The sequence below is a fragment of the Solanum lycopersicum genome, chromosome 9 (assembly GCF_036512215.1).
Source record: "Solanum lycopersicum chromosome 9, SLM_r2.1".
Taxonomy (NCBI): domain Eukaryota; kingdom Viridiplantae; phylum Streptophyta; class Magnoliopsida; order Solanales; family Solanaceae; genus Solanum; species Solanum lycopersicum.
In genome coordinates, this window is record NC_090808.1 from 48,172,979 (window position 1) to 48,194,077 (window position 21,099).

Sequence of the window (21,099 nt, forward strand, 5' to 3'; positions counted from 1 at the left end):
GGGGTTTTGATTTGGAAGAATGAATTCATCTAGGTATTTATAACTTATATATCCACTTAAAATTCCTAAAATATGCTTAAGAAACCACCCAAAATGTAATTTGGACGTTGGGTGAATTTACCAGTTAACCCTTTGACTTGCAGTGAACATGCACAGTTGACAGCCCTCACAAATCATTACCCATCGACAGGCCGTTGGTCCACAAATGTATCGTCTTGGATGTATGTCGATGAATTTAGAGACTAGACATTGGTATATTTAGATCCATAGGATAAGTCTTGACCCACTTCTCTCATCGATGGGGCGTCGAATTGCCAATGAGTCATTGATGGCCTCAGTCGATTGGGCTTGTCTTTAATCCATTTTCTAAATGAAAGGTTCTTCCTCAAGGACCCTTCGTTGGTCCTTGGTTATATTTTCCCAAAATTTTCCAACCCTAATATGTTACCATATGAGTTTAGGACTTCTCATATCAATTTCATTTAAAACGAACACATAAAACTCGATGAAACATGCTAAGACACATAAGGTCATTTTACGGCAAACCTTTCAAACGTCATTAACGTTCTTGGACATTTTACCTCAAAACTTAATGAAACATGACACACTGCCTATAAACACTATAATAACTCATATAATGACTTCATAATATCATGAAACAGAGATATAGTCACATAAAATACACGTGGCACATAGGTGACACAGTCGTTAAACATCGTAGTCGTCTATTGATGTTTAACTTCCAATGCACCTAATACTTAATACACAGCCTCGAAATGACATTATAAGCCATTTTAAGACCTTAAACAATCCTTACAAACATATTAGTCCCTAGATTAACCTAATTCATTTCTGAGGTATTACAATCTCATACCATTTCTCATTCTACGGAGAGTACCTTTTTAAAAAAGTCCTAATAATGGTTCCCATACTTGATTTATTCGTGTACGTTATTTCATTAGAGAATGGAAATTCAATAAGCGGCATGATACCATGTGAGCTACATTGATTTTGGTGCTTTCCTCCAATATCAAAAGAAATGGTTAACATTTTCCTACGGTGTAACCATTCATACATATATCTAGGCGAATCCACTAAGTTATACTTGTATGTCTATATATATTTAAGGGTCAAGGAGATTTCTTCTATAAACACTGACTTGCTAGACGTGAAGGATACCATCTCATAAGACAACACATTTCTCAAGAATCCGGTCTTATTAAACATGAAGAAACCCATCTTTGATGATGAACATACTAAACGTGAGACCTCCATATCATTTACATGCCCTTTCGGTGCTAAGGATTTATTCCCTTTAGTAGTCAACATTCCAGACATAAACCATCACATTTGTATCTTCTGTACCCATATGTGCACAATTAAACATAATAGCTCATAGGTTCCATAAGTGATAACTGCCTTTAACTTTAGAAAATCACATAGAAGTGAGTAAACATTTCATTCAAAACTTTATCATAATCACGAGACGTTACTTTTAAGCATTAAATAATAACATCTTAATATACTTGCATACTTCATAGTCAATTCAATAATGTAGGGTTAATGATGATGAAAACTTTCTATCAACATCACAACCGTGCATTAGACATAGAAGCATTACAATCTAACTAAATCATATTTCATAATTGATTTCAAGAAGAACCTATCTTCATACCTTATTGACCTTTTATTCCTTTCATACTTCAATTATCAAGACTTTCATATCCAATGAATACACAAGGTGAATTCCATAAGGAATACATGAAAACTACTATTCTACATATTCATATATTTATCATCTTTCACAATAAGTATTGAATTACAAGGCATGATGAGTGTAGAGAAGGAAAATGTTTCAAAGGGGAAATCTTCATTTATTAACTACAATTGATCATTAATTCTTACTTAAATAGTGATAAAAGACTAAAATTAATCTCAATTGATGAACAATTATATTTTAAAAAGAGAAGCTATGTCTAGATTGAAACCTTAGTTTAGGGAAGTTTAAAATCATCTCTGATGGGGCTGTAAAGGAAAGATATCCCAAGAGTGAAAGAACCATACCTTAGTGATGTTCTTGCCACGAATTTGAGATGAAAACCTTGGGAATTTGGGAAGAGAGAAACTAGGGGAAGTTAGATACATTGGTTATTGGGGAATTATGTTGTGCTAAGTTTGTTTAACGAGGGTAACGGCTTTAATAGTCCCTTAAATAAATACATTAAATACCCCCTAACCCTTCATTAAGTTCCTAGGTAACTAACTAATTAAATCATACCTTTACAAATTAGTCAATATAAAACAACCTACGTGACCTCGAAATACGGTCCATCAATTACTCGAAGTTGCCTAATTGGAAAGGCGTTGATTGGTTCAGAGAATATAATTTTGGGGACTTTTAAAAAAATTCGAAGTATTCACCTACGGAGCGATTGACGAATCATTAATCAAACGACCGCCCGACGTTTGGCTCGTAGGTGTGCACTATCATGAGACAACTTTTTGGTTCAATTGGAAGGGTCATCGCCAAGGACCCCTAGATTGGTACTTGGAGAATTGTACTCCGAAGATTTTACCCTATATACACTCTAAAAATTGTTTAACAACTTTCTATAAATTTTCGTTAATTCTGAATCTTAAAATCCCATGAAATATATTAAGGCACACTAACCTCAATTTCACAAGTCTCCAAATATATGGACATTTATTGATGTTTTGACCCTCAAAACTCCTAAATAGTTTGAATACATCATATAAGTCTTAGAATAAGCGTTTTGAGTATTAGCTTATCATGGGAGTCTCTATACAATTTCATGAACTTTTGGAGTGTTACATTATCTTCCCCCTTAGGAACATTCATTGCAAAATGACATTAAAGTCTTTTTGTAGGGAGATGATGCGTTCAAGACTAGAAACCCAACAAAAAACAACATAACAACATCAAAACATTATATTTCATAGCCCATGTGAGTAGTTTACAACTTAATTCAACACTTAACCATGATAGAGCTCAATTTAGATCATGAGGAACTACCTTCTTATTGTCAAACATGAATTCAATATAACTTTAAGAGTCACTCATGCAAAAAACTTTCTTCATTGAAAATTAAACATGCTCAATACAATGTCATGAAAACAACCAGACACAAAATCACAAATAAGTGCATGTTAAGAAAATAAGCATATTTACATAAAAACCCATTCTAGAATGAAACCTTATCATAATTTTCCATATGTTAGCAAATCCAACAAAATTTAAACATTATTAATTGGTTCAGTTTAAGTGTATTACTAACGTTAACTTTTGCTAGAATTTTGAGGAAAGAAATGAGGATAACGGGACTTCATGCCAGCCTCAACCACGGATGTTGCTCCCTCAACTAGGTGATTCCTCCATAGGAATTTTACAATGATTACCTTCTTGTTCCACAACTTATTGACTTGACGATCTAATTTTTCACATGAACCTCTTAATAAAGAGAGGTCATTATCTACACCTAACCCTTCAATAGGGAGAATGGATAAGGGATATCCAATGAACTTTTTAAGAATACAAAGATTGAATTAGGGATGAACTCGGGCTAGTTCACTTGGTAACTCTAACTCACAAGACACCTTCCCGATCGGTTTCACTATCTCATAAGGGCCCACATATATAGGTCTAAGCTTTCTCTTATTGCCAAAGCTCATCAGCCCTTTTATGGGTTAAATCTTCAAGTAGACCTTATCCCCTGGTTAAAATTAAAGATCTCTTCTTCTATTATCGGTATACGACTTTTGGCAACTATAGGTCGTTTTAAACCTATCCTTTATTATCAGCACCTTCTATAAGGCCTCAAATATAATCTCGTGACAAAGGAGTGAAGACTCACTAACCTCAAACCACCCAAATGCAAACCTACATATCATACCACAAATTGCCTCAAAAGGTGACATGGAGATACTCGAATGATAGTTTTTATTATACAAGAACTCAATAAACGGGTAGGTGGTTATCCCAACATCCCTCGAAATCAACAACACAAGCTCTAAGCATAACTTCTATGGTTTTAATCGCATGCTACACTTGATAATCTGTTTGAGGATGAAAAGAGGTGTTAAGCATCACATGAGTACCTAACCGTTTTTGAAAAGACCTACAAAAAGAGGAAGTGAACAGGGCACCTCATTCTGAAATGATAGACCAAGGGATACAATGCAAGCTCACAATTTTGTCAAGGAACAACTTTGCATATTCATCCGCTAATTAAGTAGATTTAAGAAGAATTAAGTGAGCAAATTTAATAAACCTATCGACAATAGCCTATATTGAGTCATTTTGCTTACGTGTTAGAGACAAACCCACTAGGAAGTCCATATTATTTTCTTGCACCTTCTAATTAGGGTCATTCAATACTTATGTTAAACTAGTCAACTTGTGTCGCTTGGCCTTTAATTGTTGATAGTTTGGGCACGGAGCCACAAATTTCACTTTGTCCCTTTCCAAACCTTCCCACAAATAGACTTCTTGAAGATCATGATACATTTTTTTGGCACCCGGATGAATAGAATTTGGGACCCATGAGATTCTTCTAAAAGTTTTCCCCTCAAGTTGTCAACATTAGATGCACACAATCTGCCTTGGTACCTATATACACCATCCCCCTTAGGAGAATGACTCATTAAACTTGCCAAGTACATACTCCTTCAACTCAATCATCAGAGGATCAAGGTGTTTTTTAGACTCCACCTCAACTACGAAATATGATTCAAAGTTATGGTATACTACATAACCACCATTTGGAAAATCGTCCAACCAAACACCTAACAAAGCAAACCTATGAACATCTTTCACTAAGTTTTTCTTACCTTCTTTCATATTAGACAAACTCCCCTTGGTGATATGACTCATAATATCTACAATCATATTGGCCTTGTCTGGGTTTTATTAAACACTCATGTTCTAATCCTCCAAGAGTCCAACCATTATTTTTGTCGATGATTTACCTCATTTTGGGTGTATACATATAGAACGATTTTGTGGTCGGTAAATACATCCACATGAACACAATAACGATAAGTGCCTCAAAATTATCAAGGAAAATAGTATGACTGCTAATTCAAGGTCATGAGTTGGGTAAGTCTTCTCATATACATTGAGTTGTGCAGATGAATAGCTACTACAATCCAATTTTGCATAATGACAAACCCAGACACAGTTAGGAAGCGTCACAATATACTACGAAACCCTTGGTACACTCCGGTAAAGTCAAAGCAGAGTGGAGGTAAGCCCATGTTTCAATATTCAGAAGCTTGTTTCACATGCCTCCGACCTTTAAATTTAACAATATTTTGGGTAAAGGTAGTCAATGGAGAACCAGTGGACACAAAACCATCCACGAACCTCGTATAATACCCGGCTAAACACAATAAACTTCTAATTTCAGTTGTAGTCAAATGCCTAATTTAATTATTAACCACCTCTTTCTTCCTTGGATCCACCTCTATACCATTATATGTGATAATATGACCAAGGATTGCAACCGATCATAACCAAAACTCAAACTTTCTATGTTTGATAAATAGTTGGTGTTCCATAAGGTCTAGCGATAGTACCCATAAATTATCCACATGAGCATCTTCACTCTTAGAGTTGACCGAATTATCATCAATAAAGATGTCACATCCCGAAACCACACCCTAGAAGTTAGGGAAAATCTTAGATTTGTAATTGGTGTACTTCACCTCTCAGATGTCTCGTACAAGCCCTTACACATCATTCATCACATAAATATCATCAAAATTTATGCGGGATTAAAAATTTTCACAAAACATATCATTGTCATTAAAAATGCTTTCATATAATGTCATAGGAAATTTTAAGTCTCAATCTCATCAAACATATGACACGAGAGTACTTGGGACAAGGCTCATACTTCAAAATATAGAAATATTTAGCCAATTACAATACTTGAAATGGAAACATAATGATGCTACGATCTAAGTCTTCCTTCCCAAATGCTCCTCACCTACCAGCAACTATATAGATAGATAAAAGCATCGATTAGTACAACCACATGTAGTAAGTATTGCATAACACATAAAAATCATGAAAACAGACATTTATTCAAATATGCATATTTTTATTTTAAAAACATATTATAATCATAAGAACAACACTAATAAATTTACAAACACATAAGATGACATTTAAACGAATTATGATGATTTAAGAAATAACTTTACAAAAACCTTAACTTACTGTTACAGTGAATTTCTTCACTGTACAGTGAAGTTACGATCCTTCACCATTGACATCTTCAAGTATGTAATAGTCCCACTTAAAACTATCCTAAGACTCAATTAAGAAAAACAAAGACAGATCACTGATACACCGTCTCTACGCATGCCTAAATGATCCTCAAGACTACTTATACTGAGTCATTAACACACTTACAAGACATTAAAACATCAACACATAGACATTATGACATATTCCTTCCAAAAGATATCAAAAGACCTAATAATGTAAATCAAGAAGATAACGTCCATGATTGACCTCTTCAAGATTACCTATGTAATCTTTAAGACTACCTAAGTGTTATATCATCTCCACAAAATCAACCATTTCCCTAACTAGATACTTTCTTAAAACTCATCTAGGTAAGATACAAAGTGACCATTCATATGCCCTGTAACAACCCCAAAAATGTATAAGATAAGTAATGGTTAATGTGTCTACAATGCCTCGATTAGAGCGGGTCCACATGGATTGATGCGCGTAGAACCAGACGTTTGAACCCTTTATACGGCACAGCTAACTAACTTGGGGAGTTAGTTGACATTTAAAAAGTTGGGTCCAACCATGTAGGTCTCTCGAATACTAATATTTACTCGTCTGTGTCTTTACCTGACTGAAAATTGAAAATCATAGGTTAAGAAGGTCTAGTGGTAAAATTGTCTTTTTCAAGGATAAGGGTAGTATCATAATTATCCTACATATAAAATTAATTGTTTAATTAATATGGTGGACGGGTATTTTGAGGAGAGAGGGCCGAAAATTTTCCCTTGAAGTGAAGTCCTTTTTTATACAGGTTCGAACCTAGGTGGAAGCAATGAATAAAGTTTTATTTTATTTTATGTTGGTAAATGAAATTATTTATTTGACTAAGTCATAAAACCTTATTTGACTAAGTCATAAACTTGACTCCTAACACTTAGAAAACTCTTCTCTGCCACACTCATCTTTCTTTCTCTCGTCTCTATACCTCTCATTAGCGATATCTCTATGCCATAGTATCTTTCGGGAACATAAAAATAAACCAAGTTCTTCACACTAACTCAGATGAAATCTCAAGAAAACAAACGTTAGGCAAAGGGATGTTGTCCGTCGAGTGGTGTTGCCATTGAGGGGACTTGGACATGATCTTGAGTGATGTTTTTGGGAAGAAATTCGAGGGTTTAACGTCAAAAAGGTATGGTTTCTCTTCTCTCTTGGTCACTTTTCGAAAGAGACCCCTTAAGGTTTAGATTATTCAGTCCGAAAACTAGGGTTGTTCCCCGTTGCATGTCCCTTTCACTAGCTCCCGATGATCCGTAAGTTGGGTATGATTGCTGGTATATTTAGGTGTATGTTGTGTTTTCGTGATAAATATGTTTATGTTTGTGTATTTTAAATCGTATGAATTACAACCTATGTGTTTTCTAAACTATATGCATGTGTGTGCAAGAATGTGACTATGACTAGAGTCTCCGCTTGAGGCTCCAAAATGTGTTACATTATGGTTGTTATTTTATGTGTATAAACCTATGTAAATTGTGATGTTCATAAACGATGAAATGTTGCTGATTTATGTAACAATATCTTGGCTAAACAAAACTATGAAAAATGCACCCCAAAACGTGTTTAATTGTTTAGAAATTACTCTATGAGTTCAAGCGAAAAAATAGATGAAAGTGAGCTGAAATATGACTAAATTTCAAGAAACATACATGTTTAGTTTAGGCAAAATTGTAGATGAACAAATCTAGAAAATTAATTGAGTGAAAAATGAGGTGAGGTCACAAGGATTCAAACCTGCGACCTCACCTGTATAATGTCTTAAAATCACATACGAGAATTGTGGGTCAAGGGGATTCGATATTGGGTGTGAAGCGTGGGAATTTGAGTTAAAGAAAAATGAATGAAAATTAAATGGGAGGCTTGGGAATCGAACCCACGACCCCCTAGGCATATTCAAGGGGGAAACCATAAAAGAAATTTAAGAGCTTTGGGTTTCGAACCCACAACCCCTCAGCTAAGGAAGAGAGAGTTTAAAGAAAAGATATTAAAATAAAATGAGGTTGTGGAGGTTCGATCCCACATCCTCTCAATTCCATTGACCAAAAAATGATTAGAAAAACTAATGGAAAATAAAATGAGGGTGTTGGGGCTCGATCTTGGTTCCCCAAGCCGTGTGGACCAAACTACAATAAATTAAAAAAATGTAAGTGTTGTCTAATGGATTATAAATAGGTTTCCCCTGAAAAAATTCCATATTTATATATTATTCATACGTGAATTAAATATTCAAGAATAATATTGCCTACTTTGATAGAAATCCAGATCTTGGCATACATACTAGATGCATAGTTTGTACCACATAATCTTATGAAGATATGTATCAGTTAAACAAATGATTAATGAAGGCGCATGGCTTGTATGTATATAAACATAAGTCTAGCATATGGTTAAAAATAAGTGAACCTTACATATATATAACAAAATGATGTAACTCTAGAAGGGTAAACCATGAGTGTAAAACACCTTTAATGGAAAAGTGCATTGGCAAATGATGAAATTAACAATAATATGATAAAATGAACAATGAAATGATGAAATGATTCAAGAAATTATAAATGAGCAATGAAATGATGAAACCCTAGAAGGGTTAAGTAAGAGTTTAAAACAGACTAAATGTCCAAGTGCAATGGCGTATGATCAAATGAACATTCAAGTAAAATGGGGTAAGTAATAATGAAGAAAGAATGTGCTAATGTTCATGAATGTTGAGACAACATGATATGAGTATATAAAGGATGAGAGCAATCTCAAATGAGCCTAAGTAAATGTTACCAAAACTTACTCACGTATGGGTGTGTAAATTTAATGAAAACACAATTCATATGAACACTCTAATGAAATTATTAAGATTAACACACTTAATACTAATGATGAGATGAGAAATATTCTATTGAGGTATGATGTACTCATACTAGAAGTCAGCTTCCATGACGTATGAGTTAAATGTACTAGAACTTTATAATGAGTAACATAGATTACCTATGAGCGGTGATGCCTTCTTTCGAGAAGGGCGGAGGTTCACGTAAATATTATGCGATGAGACTTTCCGGCATGCCGGTTATGGGTATCATTATATCTCATAGTGTTTTAACCTATACTACAAATATACAGATCTGGAGGGGTTCAATTTCCATTTATCCTAGCATGATTTGGGTCACTTTGGCCGCTGATTCGATCTTATTTCGGTGTGGTGGAGACAATGGATGTCATGATTATTTCGGTTAAAGTTGAAATTCCAAATGAATGAATGAGACCAGCCTAAAATGATGCACATAATGAAATGAATGGTTCCAATCGTTTTAGAATAGGATAATAAGTAGGTGAGCTAGACTTAAGTAAAAACACTAAGTCATTCTTGATCATTGCACAGCGAACCCGATGGAAGTTTTAAACTACATCCTAAGTATAGTTGGTGTTTATACTAGCCCCATGCATGAAATGAAATGAAGAATGTATGAATGAATGAAGCAGACTCTTTGTTTGCTAAAGAAGGCTCCCTAGTTGAGGTCCCATATGTTGAGCCCTCATTTTTGGAAATTATTGATGTCAAGTCCATGATTCATAGGTCTCATGGCATATGAACGAATGATATCTTAAATGTTTTTCGCAAGATGTTTTGTGTTGTGTACAATACAATAAGTATGATGATGAATGTTATTCTCATGGCATGACTTCCTAATCCAAATTTTGAAAACTCACAAAATTTCTTATTAATACCTATTTGTAAAGTCAACTGACTTAACTTTACAAAATCATGTTATTAGGAAAGAGCATTCTTACTCATGAATGTCTTTGGTGTGTGATTTCATATACCTATACTTAGTACAAGTGTGTACTAACCCTTTATAACTATACAATTTAGGTACAGGTACAACTGGACGCTAGAGCTACAGGTTGACGCTGAAACTATCCAGACATGGAGCATTCATCCGGACTTGGTTCACCCTCATGCTATCGAGGATGCTTGCCTATTATAATCTAGATTAGTTATAGGATTGAGCTACTGGAGTATGTTCCACTAGTGCTTCTTTCTGTTTTTATTTCAGACATTGTATTGGTGCCATTTTTGCAATTATAAATTAAATACAGTATTGAACTATTTCTTTTAGTTGATAATATTAATATTAGATGGTTGATTCTGAATGTTATGACTGTTAGTAGAATGAAATTTATGCATGATAAAAAATAAAAGTTTCAAATTTTCCACTAAAATTAACCTAGATGAAGTAAGAATAATGTAAGTGAGCTTGTCTGCGAAATCTTAGAGGTCAACAACGCCGGTCTCGTCTGGGGTCTAAACTCCAGTGGTGAAAATTTTTGTATCAGAGCCTTAAGTTAAATTCCGAGGATACTAAGTTCACATCAACCACATTGAGTAGTTTCTATGTCATTGTAGTGAAGTGCACCACTATCCTGAATTAGAGACTGCGTGATGCGTAGGAAAATTCCCTTTTTTGATCTTTTTTTTCCTTCTTTAATGTATGATTTATTGGTGTTTAGAGCATATCTAACATCAACTCTTGAGATTTAAAAATATGAATACGATGAGAAACACGGGTAGAAAGATTGGAGGAGCAGTTGCTGGGGTAAACAAAGTTCCTCCCTAGGCCCTAGCTGCTGAAATTTAGATGCTTGTTAACCCAGCTGGGTTGATAGATTGAGAAGTAAGGACAGGCTTATTACAGATGGCCCAAACCATCACCCTACAATCTCATGCTATGACAGCCTTGGTAGAGTAACAAGTTGTTCCTCGGAAGAACCCACCTGCCAGAACAATGGCTAGTAGGTTAAGGGACATCACGAGGATGAATCCTGTTGTTCACACATGAACTAAGATTGTTGGGAATCTCAATGAGGAGTGTAGGGTAGCTATATTGGATGCCAACATGAGACTTTCCTGGCTTATGGTCCATGTCCAACAAGTGGAGGAAAGCAGGAAGAGGAAGCATACTAGGGTATGGAACAAGTTATGGAAAGCTGAGAATAATTTTTCAAGAAAACAATAGTACTAAAATCATAGATAATCCCACATTTATGAAGGGACTCTCCCACCAAAGGGAGTCAGGTTCGTCAACTCCTTTACTTTCTTTCTCTTTTGAGATATTTCCTGATGTTCTACATGATCTTATCGTGGTTAGTACACATTTAGGAGAAAATGTAAGAACTGAAAGAGTATACAAAGATTGCCCAATAGTTGTATGTGGTAAAACTATGTACGCAGACTTGGTTGAGTTACTAATGCATGATTTTGATGTTACTCTTGGCACGAACGGGCTTCATAGTTTTTATGATTGCATGTATTGTTGTAGTAAGATTGTGTGAATTCATTTCCCTAATGAAGAAGAGATAGTATGGGAGGCATACAACTCAAGTCGTCCTAGTCCCTTCATTTCGAATCTTAATGCCAATAAAATGATGTCCAAGGCGTTATTATGTCATCTTGTCAGTGTTAATGATTTAGATCATGACATTTATTTCCATGGAATCAGTGCTTGTAGTGAATGAGTTCCGAGATGTATTTCCTGATGATTTACCTGGAGTTCCTCCCCTTTGAGATATTGACATTGGTATCGACTTAGAACCCGATACTAAACCCATTTAAATTCCTCATTATAGAATGGCTCCTGTTAAAAAGTTGAAGCTGCAATAAAAAGATCTCAACAACAAGGATTTCAATGAGCCGAGCATATCCCAATTAGACGCTCAAGTCTTGTTTGCGGGAAAAAAAGGCGGAACCCTTCGAATGTGTATCAATTATCAGCAGATCAACAAAGTCACTATCAAGAATAGCTATCAACTTCCCTGAATTAATGACTTGTTCGACAAACTAAAAGGGTCTAGTTTTTTCTCAAAGATTGATATTCGTTCAAGGTACCATCAGCTTAGGGTTACGGATGAACATGTTCCAAAAACAACCTTTCTTACCTCTTACGGTCATTACGAGTTTTTATTTATGCCATTTTTTCTCATGAATGCACGTGCTGCATTTATGAATCACATGCCTAGAGTCTTTCGTGAATACCTTGACTTCTTCGCCATAGTATTTATTCATGAAAATCTCATCTACTCTAACAAAGAGGAAGAGCATGAACAACATTTGAGACTAACCTTGTAGGTACTTAGACAACATAAGTTGTCTGCCAAATTCAGCAAGTGTGAATTTTGGAATAGATTAGTGACCTTCCTGGGTCATGCTGTCTTTGACAAAGGTGTGGTGGTAGATCTCAGGATGAATGAAGCTGTTAAAAACTGCCAAGAACCTCTTATTCCCGTAGATATTTGTAGATTCTTGGGATTGTCCAGTTAGTATAGTAGGTTCGTGGAGGGTTTTTCTTCAATTTCTGCCTCACTAAAAACTTTGACTAAGAAGAAGGTCAAGTTTGAATTGACGGAGGCTTATGAGAAGAGTTTCAAGAAGCTCAAGGATAGACTCACTTCAGCCCCGGTGCTTACTTTGCTTAAGTGTGATGAGAATTACACTATTTATTGTGATGCATCTTGGGTAAGGATGGGTTGTGTTCTTATGTAGGGTGCTAGGGTGATAGCTTATGCGTCTAGACAACTCAAGGTTTATGAAATGAATTATCCCACTCATGACCTTGAGTTGGCAGCTGTGGTGTTTGCACTAATATTTTAGAGGCACTACTTGAATGGAGTGGATGTGGATGTGTTCACAGACCACAAGAGTCTCCAATACGTGTTCAGATTGAAAGAGTTAAATCTACGTTAGCAGAGATTGTTGGAGCTGTCGAAGGACTATGAGATGAACGTTCACTACTATCAATGTAAAGCTAATGTTATAGTTGATGTTTTAAGTAGGATGACTATGGGAAGTACTGCTGACGTTGAGGATGTGAAGAAAGAGTTAATGAAAGATGCTCATAGACTGGCTATATTGGGTGTGCAAATAGTTGACTCTCCTGGTGGGGGTGTTTCAGTTCATCCCAGTTTTTAATCATCCTTAGTAGCTGAAGTCAAGGAGGGTCAGCATCTTGATCCTGTGTTGATGGATCTGAAGGACTCACTATTGGTTAAGATGAATGTGTCTTTTTCTTTAGGAGATGATAACATACTTAGGTAACAGGGCAGTGTGTACCAGATGTAGATGATCAGCGGACCAGGATCATCGCAGAGACCCATGGTTCAAGATATTCCATATATCTAGGTTCCACCAAGATGTATTATTATTTTAAATAGAGTTATTGATGGGATGGCATGAAGAAGGACATTGCAAGATTATGTGGCGAAGTGTTAACTTGTCAAGAAGTTAAGGTAGAATATCTTAAGACTGGCGGTCTTACTCAGATTATTGAGATTCCAACTTTGAAATGGGACTCCATTAATATGGACTTCGTTGTTGGTCTTCCAAAAACTATGAGACATCGTGACTCCATATGGGTTACTGTGGAAAGTATGAAAAAGTCTGCCCTCTTTATCCATGTGAAGTCTTCTTATAGAGCCGAGGATTATGAGAAACTCTACATTAATGATATTGTGAGATGTCATGGGATTCCTTTGTCTATGATTTTAGATAGAGGAGCTCAGTTCAATTCACATTTCTGGAGATCATTCCATAAGAGATTAGGCATACAGGTGAAGCTTACTGCCTTTCATCCTCATACTGATAGGTAGGCAGAGCGCACCATTTAGACATTTCAGGACATACGGAGGGCATGTGTGATTGACTTCAATGTTAGTTGGTACGAATATTTTCCTTTGATAGAATTTGCGTAATATAATAGCTATCACTCCAGCATTGGTGTGCCACCATTTGAGGCAATGTAAGGTAGGAGGTGTAGGTCTCCAGTTGGGTTGTTCAAGGTTGGAGAGTTATTTAATTTTAGGGCCAGAGATCAATCATGAGGCCTTTGAGAAGGTAAGGGTGACTAGGGACAGGTTTCTTACTGCTTACAATCGGTAGAAGTCTTACGCGGACAATAGAAAATGATTCTTAGAGTTTGATGTTGGTGACCATGTCTATATAAAGATATCACCTATGAAGTGGGTGATGGCATTTAGCAGTAAGGGGAAGATGAGTCCGAGGTATGTTGGGCCATATGAGATCCTACAAGGTGGGTGAGGTGGCCTATGAGTTGGAATTGCCTAAAGAGCTCGATTCTGTTCATCGAGTCTTCCATGTCTCTATGTTAAAGAAGTTCCTAGGCGATCCAACATCAATTCTACCAGTTGATAGTTTGGGGGTTTGATGAAATTTTGTATTATGAGGAGGTCCTTGTTGTGATTTGAGACAGACAGGTCAAACGGTTGAGGAACAAGGATATTACAGTAGAATCGTCTTGTTGAGGTTGCTATGTGGGAAGCCAAGGCCGATATAAGATCCCGCTACTCCCATCATTTCAGCTCTTGAGGTTAGACTCCCTACTCTTAAGTTTAAGTTTCCTTATCTATATTATTTGTTTTCATTGCTTGATTGTGTATAGTAACTAGTTTATGATCTATTTTTCAATACGCTAAAATATTTAGTAGTTTCATTCAAGGACAAATATTCCTGGGGGGGGGGATAACGTAACAATCCTAAAAATGTATACGATAAGTGATTCTTAATGTGTCTAGAATGCCTAAAATTAGACCGGGTTAGCATGGATTTGTACGCGTAGAACAAGGCCTCTTAACCCTTTCTACGGTCAAGCTAACTAATTTTGAAAGTGAGTTGATCTAGAAAAGGTTGGGTCCAACAACGTGGGGTTCTCGAATATGATGATTTACTCTAATGACTCTTTATCGGACTTAAAAAGGGAAAATCTTACGTTTTGAGGGTTTAGAGGTAAAATGGCCTCTTTCAAGGATTAGGGTAGTATCGTAATTACCCTACATATATAATTAATTAATTAATTTATAAGGTGGAGGTGTATTTTTGGGTGAGAGGGCCGATAATTTTCCCTTTAAGTGAAGTCTTCCTTCACTCGGGTTTGAACCTAGGTGGAAGAAATGAATTAGATTTGGTTTTATTTTATGTTTGTAAATTAATGAAATTATTTATATTTATTATTTTTTAGCTGATTTAAAATAAAAGTAAATCAGATTTTTAATAATTAAAAAAACCATTTATGACTAAGTGCTAAGCCTATTAAAACTCTTCTCTCCCACGCTCATCACTGTCACGTATCTATCACTCTCATTCACGATGTCTATGCCAAAGTAATATTAAAGAACAAAAAAATTTACCAAGTACTTTACACTTGAAGAACTCACTAGAAATCATAAGAAAACAAACGTTAATCACACGTTAGTTAAAGGGAGGTTGTCCATCGAGTGGTGTTTACATTGAAGGGACTTGGATGTGATATTGGGTGAAGTTTTTAGGCATCATGTCGAGGGCTTAACATCAAAAAGGTATGAATTCTATTCTGTCTTGGTCCCTTTCCCAAGAGACCCCTTAAGGTTCAGATTATTCTGTCCGAAAACTAGGGTTGTTCCCCGTTACATGTCCCTACCACTAGCTCCCAATGATTCTTAGATTGGGTATGATTGCTGGTAGATTTAGGTGTATGTTGTGTTTTCGTGATGTATATGTTTATGTTTTGGTATTTGAAATCGTATGAATGACAACCTATGTATTTTGCAACTATGTGCATGTGTGTGCAAAAATGTGACTATGACTACCGTCTCCGTTTGAGGCTAAAAAATGTGTAACGTTATAGTTGTTATTTTACGTGCATAGACCTATGTAAATCGTGATGCTTATAAAAGATAAAATGTGGTTGATTAGGGTAAAATGTCTTGGAAAAACGAATCTATGATAAATGCATACAAAAATTCTTTAAATGGTCTACGAATTACTCTATGAGTTAAAGCAAAAATATTGATGAAAGTGAGATGAAATGTGACAAATTTTCCACGAACTTACATGTTTAGTTTAGGCTAAATGTAGATGGACAAATATGGAAAATTAATTGAGTGAAAAATGAGGTGAGGTCATTAGGGTTAAAACCCGTGACCTCACCCGTATAATGTCTTAAAATAGCAAAAGGGAAATGGGGGTCAAGGGGCTTCGATCTCGGGTGTGCTGACTACAACCTGAAGTACAAAAAAACAAAAAACAAATGTGAGGCATGGCAATCGAACCCACGATATCTAGGCAGCGAAAGAGAGTCAAAGAAAAATAAATTGGAGGGGTTGGAATCGAACCCACGACCTCCTAGGAAGATTCAAGGGGGAAAATTTATAAGAAATTAAAGAGAGTTTGTGGGGGTTTGAACCCAAAACACCTCAGCCAAGGGAGAGATATTTCAAAGAAAAGAAATATAAAGAAAATGAGGTTTTGGGGGTTCGATCCCACATCCTCTCAATCCCATTGAGCGAAAAATGAAGAGAAAAACTAAGGAAATTTTAAAATGAAGGTGTTGGGGCTCAATCCTTGTCCCCAAGCCGTGTGGACAAAAATAAAATAAATGAAAAAAATTGAAGTATTGTCTAAGGGATTCGAAATGGGATTCTCTTTCCCAAATGCATTATTTATACATAATCCATCCGTGAATTAAATATTCAAGAATAATATTACCTACTTAGATCGAAATCGAGATCTTGGCATACATAAAAGATGCATAAGTCTTGGACCACATACTATTAAGAAGATATGAGTAACTTAAACGAAAGATGAATGAAGCCTCATGACTTTTAGTTTAGATCCATAAGCCTAGCATACATTTAAAAATAGGTGAACCTTAGATATATAAAATGAAATGTTTTAACCTAGAAGGGTTAAGTAAGAGTGTAAAACACAGTAAATAGCCAAGTGCATTGGCACATGATTAAAGGAATAATGAAATGATGAAATGAACAATGAAATGCTGAAATTAACAAAGAAATGATGAAATGAACAATGAAATGAAGAAACCCTAGAAGGGTTAACTAAGAGTGTGAAACACACGAAATTGCCAAGTGCATTGGCATATGATGAAATGGACAGTCACATAAAATGGGGTGAGTAATTATGAAAACAAAAGGTGGAAATGTTAATGAATGTGGTGAAAACATGAGGGAAATCTTAAATGAGCCTAAGTAAATGTTACCAAAATGTACTCACCTATGAGAGTGTAAGGTTAATGAGCCTAACTTTAGCTTTACGAATGTTACTTTGTCATACTTAAATGTTTCTCTTTTGTGAATATCTGACTCACACTTATTTGGATGATTCACATCTTTAAAGCTCGTCTAAAGCTTCATTTTTGAGATTGAGGAATTTACTTTTCAATCACATATAACTTAATTCACATCACAAATCATGAAACAAAGAAAACATGCCTATGCTACACAAAAATAGGAACATAAAACGCAACATAACTTTTTTAACTAAAATTGTGCTATTATACGACATACGATAAGGGAATTACCACAACAAATCCACTAAAGCACATATACTTAGAGTTTCTTAACATAAACCAGACTTAGGAAGAATATATCTAACCTCATAGATAACATCTTATTGGCCTTAAGATTTGAACCTAATGACCCCAACATAATTTCAATGGGACTTGCACTATACCATCTATTTATGTACAGACCCTTTCGTCCTTAACACTATCTCCTATGGGAGTACTAACTAGAAACAATTCATGTAAGATCTCAGGAAATAAACGAAATTGATTAGCTACAATAGCAGTTACTATAAACAAGGTAGATTCTGGATCTAATAATGCATTAAAAGGAAAAGAAATGACAATCAAGTTACTATTAGCCACATCCATGGACTTCTCTTGTTCCTCTCTTCTTTTCAACGGATAGAACCGGTTTCCCATTGGGGGTTCGGCTACAACATTTGGCCGAGGGTGATCATATACCTTGCCCTGTTGGATATGAACCATGCCGTTATCATTTTAGCCAAACTTATTTGGAAACTTAAGCTTTACTACCCTATTTCTATAGTCTATTGTAGCATAGCACTTATGAAGTGCATCCATGACTAAGCCATATTCTTGAGTTTGTATGCAGCCAATATAGCCTTCTCCTCCTCATCAATAATCATAGCACACTTTTAGATATTACCATGCATTAACCTCCATGTGAACAACCACATTCACCACACGTCTTTTGTCCAAGTTGGACATTTCTATTACGGCCCCTTCCTTGGAAGTCAGATCTTGAGCATGACGCCTTAGAGAACTTGTCCATCCTAAATATTGTGTGTATTCTTCTACTCATTAACACGATAAGGAAGTAAGATAATTATATTGACACGATGTTTCAACTATCTAGATAACATGATAAAGAGTAGAAGAAGGGAGAAATTCCTTTTATCGCGTACTCTCTAAGTCATGATTCTGGCGCACTTCACAACCATAAGCTAGAAACTACGTAACGTGTTTGTATTGAGATTTAGATCCTAGGTAATTTAACTTCATACTCTGATACCATGTTTGTGACGACACGGATTATGGAATCTGGATTGCAACTGGCGTCGTTGACCTCTCAGAGGTCGCAGAAAAGCATTATCTTGCATTCATCGCATTCATCTAGTTACATTTGTGGAAAATTTAATTTTTTTTATATATATGTAGTATATATAGACTTTATATAATTATTAACTAGTCACATCATATACTAAGCTTACTATAAGAGAACAATTATCTAACATAAAGAATCCATTCAAAACTAAAGATGAATATATCATAAATAGTTTTCCAAACAGGCCTTATTATAAAGCTTCTAAATAAAGGTACAAAAGAACGCTAGGGAAAACATCTACTATATATGTATAAAACTAAGGTTAGACAAAATCTGTAGAACCCTTGAAATTATGAGGACCTACAAAATGGTTTGGAGAAACGCTGAAGTCCAAACCGCTGCAAGTGTCATCAACCTGACATATGAGCTGCACCTGTAAAAATATTAAATAGTAGGGGGTTAGTACACCACTTGTACTTAGTATGGTTTTATGCACACATACACATAAGGCTATGCATGATCTAAGAAAGTTCTTCCTGAACAAGATGCTATTTTTGGAAAGCCTAAAGACTAAACTTTCCTAAATTGTTAGATATGAATTGTGGTGTGAACATGATGTATTTTAATTCATTCAAAGAAAAAAACTCATATTATATAAGATAAGAAAAAACATTTGTATCATCCACATAATTATAGAGCAACTCGGGCGAAGATTTAGATTTTTATCCTCTTAGGAGGAGAGCTCCTCTTTGTACACTTAGATTATTTTTTTGTCTTTTTCTTCTTGGTGTTGTGTAGTTCAATAATTATTTTGGTACTATGTTTTTCGTATAAGTGCAGTGATTCAGTGTAGACCCATACCCATAGTGAATCAATGTATGTAATCCGAGGAATAAGGAATGATTTCCCTACCTTATCTTAAATTATTATTTACACTATATATTCATTACCTTTCATAAGAAATTCTCTATTGATCATACCATTTATTTCATTAGTTTCTTGTTTTATATATAAAACATTTCATATACAGGAGACATTGGAATCGTTGATGTAGCATAACACATCTCAAGTAAGGGCCCAACATATAAGACCTCAACTCAAGGTTCTTGTTTAGCAAACACAGAGTCTGCTTCATTCGTTCATTCGGACTTTAAAATATTTATTGCATTCATTCATATGTTAATGTAAACACCAGGTATACCTAGGATGATGTTTAAGAAACTCATCGGGATCAAGAAGTGCAATGACCAAGAATGACCTAATACCTTTACTTGAATTTGATTTCCGCTCCTGATTGTCTTGCACAAACACCTTTGGTATCGTTCATTTCACTATCTTTCATACATTGAGGAACTCCAATTTTAACCGACATAGATCATGTGAGCATCAAGAGATCCAGTGTCTACCCCACATTGAAAAAAGGTGGAATAACCGGCCAAAGTGACCCAAAACATGCTAGCATATATGGGAATTGAACCCCGCCAGATCCCTATATAGGCAGTATAGGTTCGAAGACTAGGACATAAAAGAAGACCCATACCCGACATGCTTGATAGTCTCATCTCATGAGAGTTACGTGAACCTCTACCCTTCCCGAAAAAGGCATCATCGCACATAGCTAGTTTATTCTTGGTTAGTATTAAGTTCCAATTCAATCAACTCATACGTCATGGAAGCTGGTTTCTAGTATGAGGACATTATAGCTCAATCATAATTTCTCATTTCATCATCAATATTAAGTATACACCAGTCTCAATACTTTCATTATAGTATACGTAGAGATTAGTCTCTTCATTAGCTTTGCACTCTCATTGGTGAGTACGTTTTGGTAAAATTTACTTAGGCTCATTTTATATTACTTTCATTTTTCACAGTGGACTCTTATCATATTGTCAACACATTAACTAGCATTAGCACATTTGCTTTTCATAATTACTCACCCCTTTTACGTGAATGTTCGTTTTTTCTTTATCTACTAGTATTTACTCAAGCATTATGGAGGCTTGCTTCTAGGTTGAGATATACTTACTCTATTGATTATTGGCATCCTTACTTAACATTGATGAAATGTGAATTTTTCTTACATATCATCCTGTGTTATTAATGAGTCTAGCTTACACCTTCTAACACACAAGATTATTCTTTTTATATAGTAGCTTAGGATTAAGTGAGACTTATCTCACTTCATTTAACACCCCATTCTTCTCAATTACTTACTTTATACCCCTTTAATTATGTTATAAATCACGTTACTTACTTACTTTAGTGTAGTAGATTCATATCATCGTTTATGGACGATGAGCATTTCATTCAATGAGTTTCATTACTTAATATGTCATTCTTTTAGAACATGTTGGGAGTTGTCCCAATGA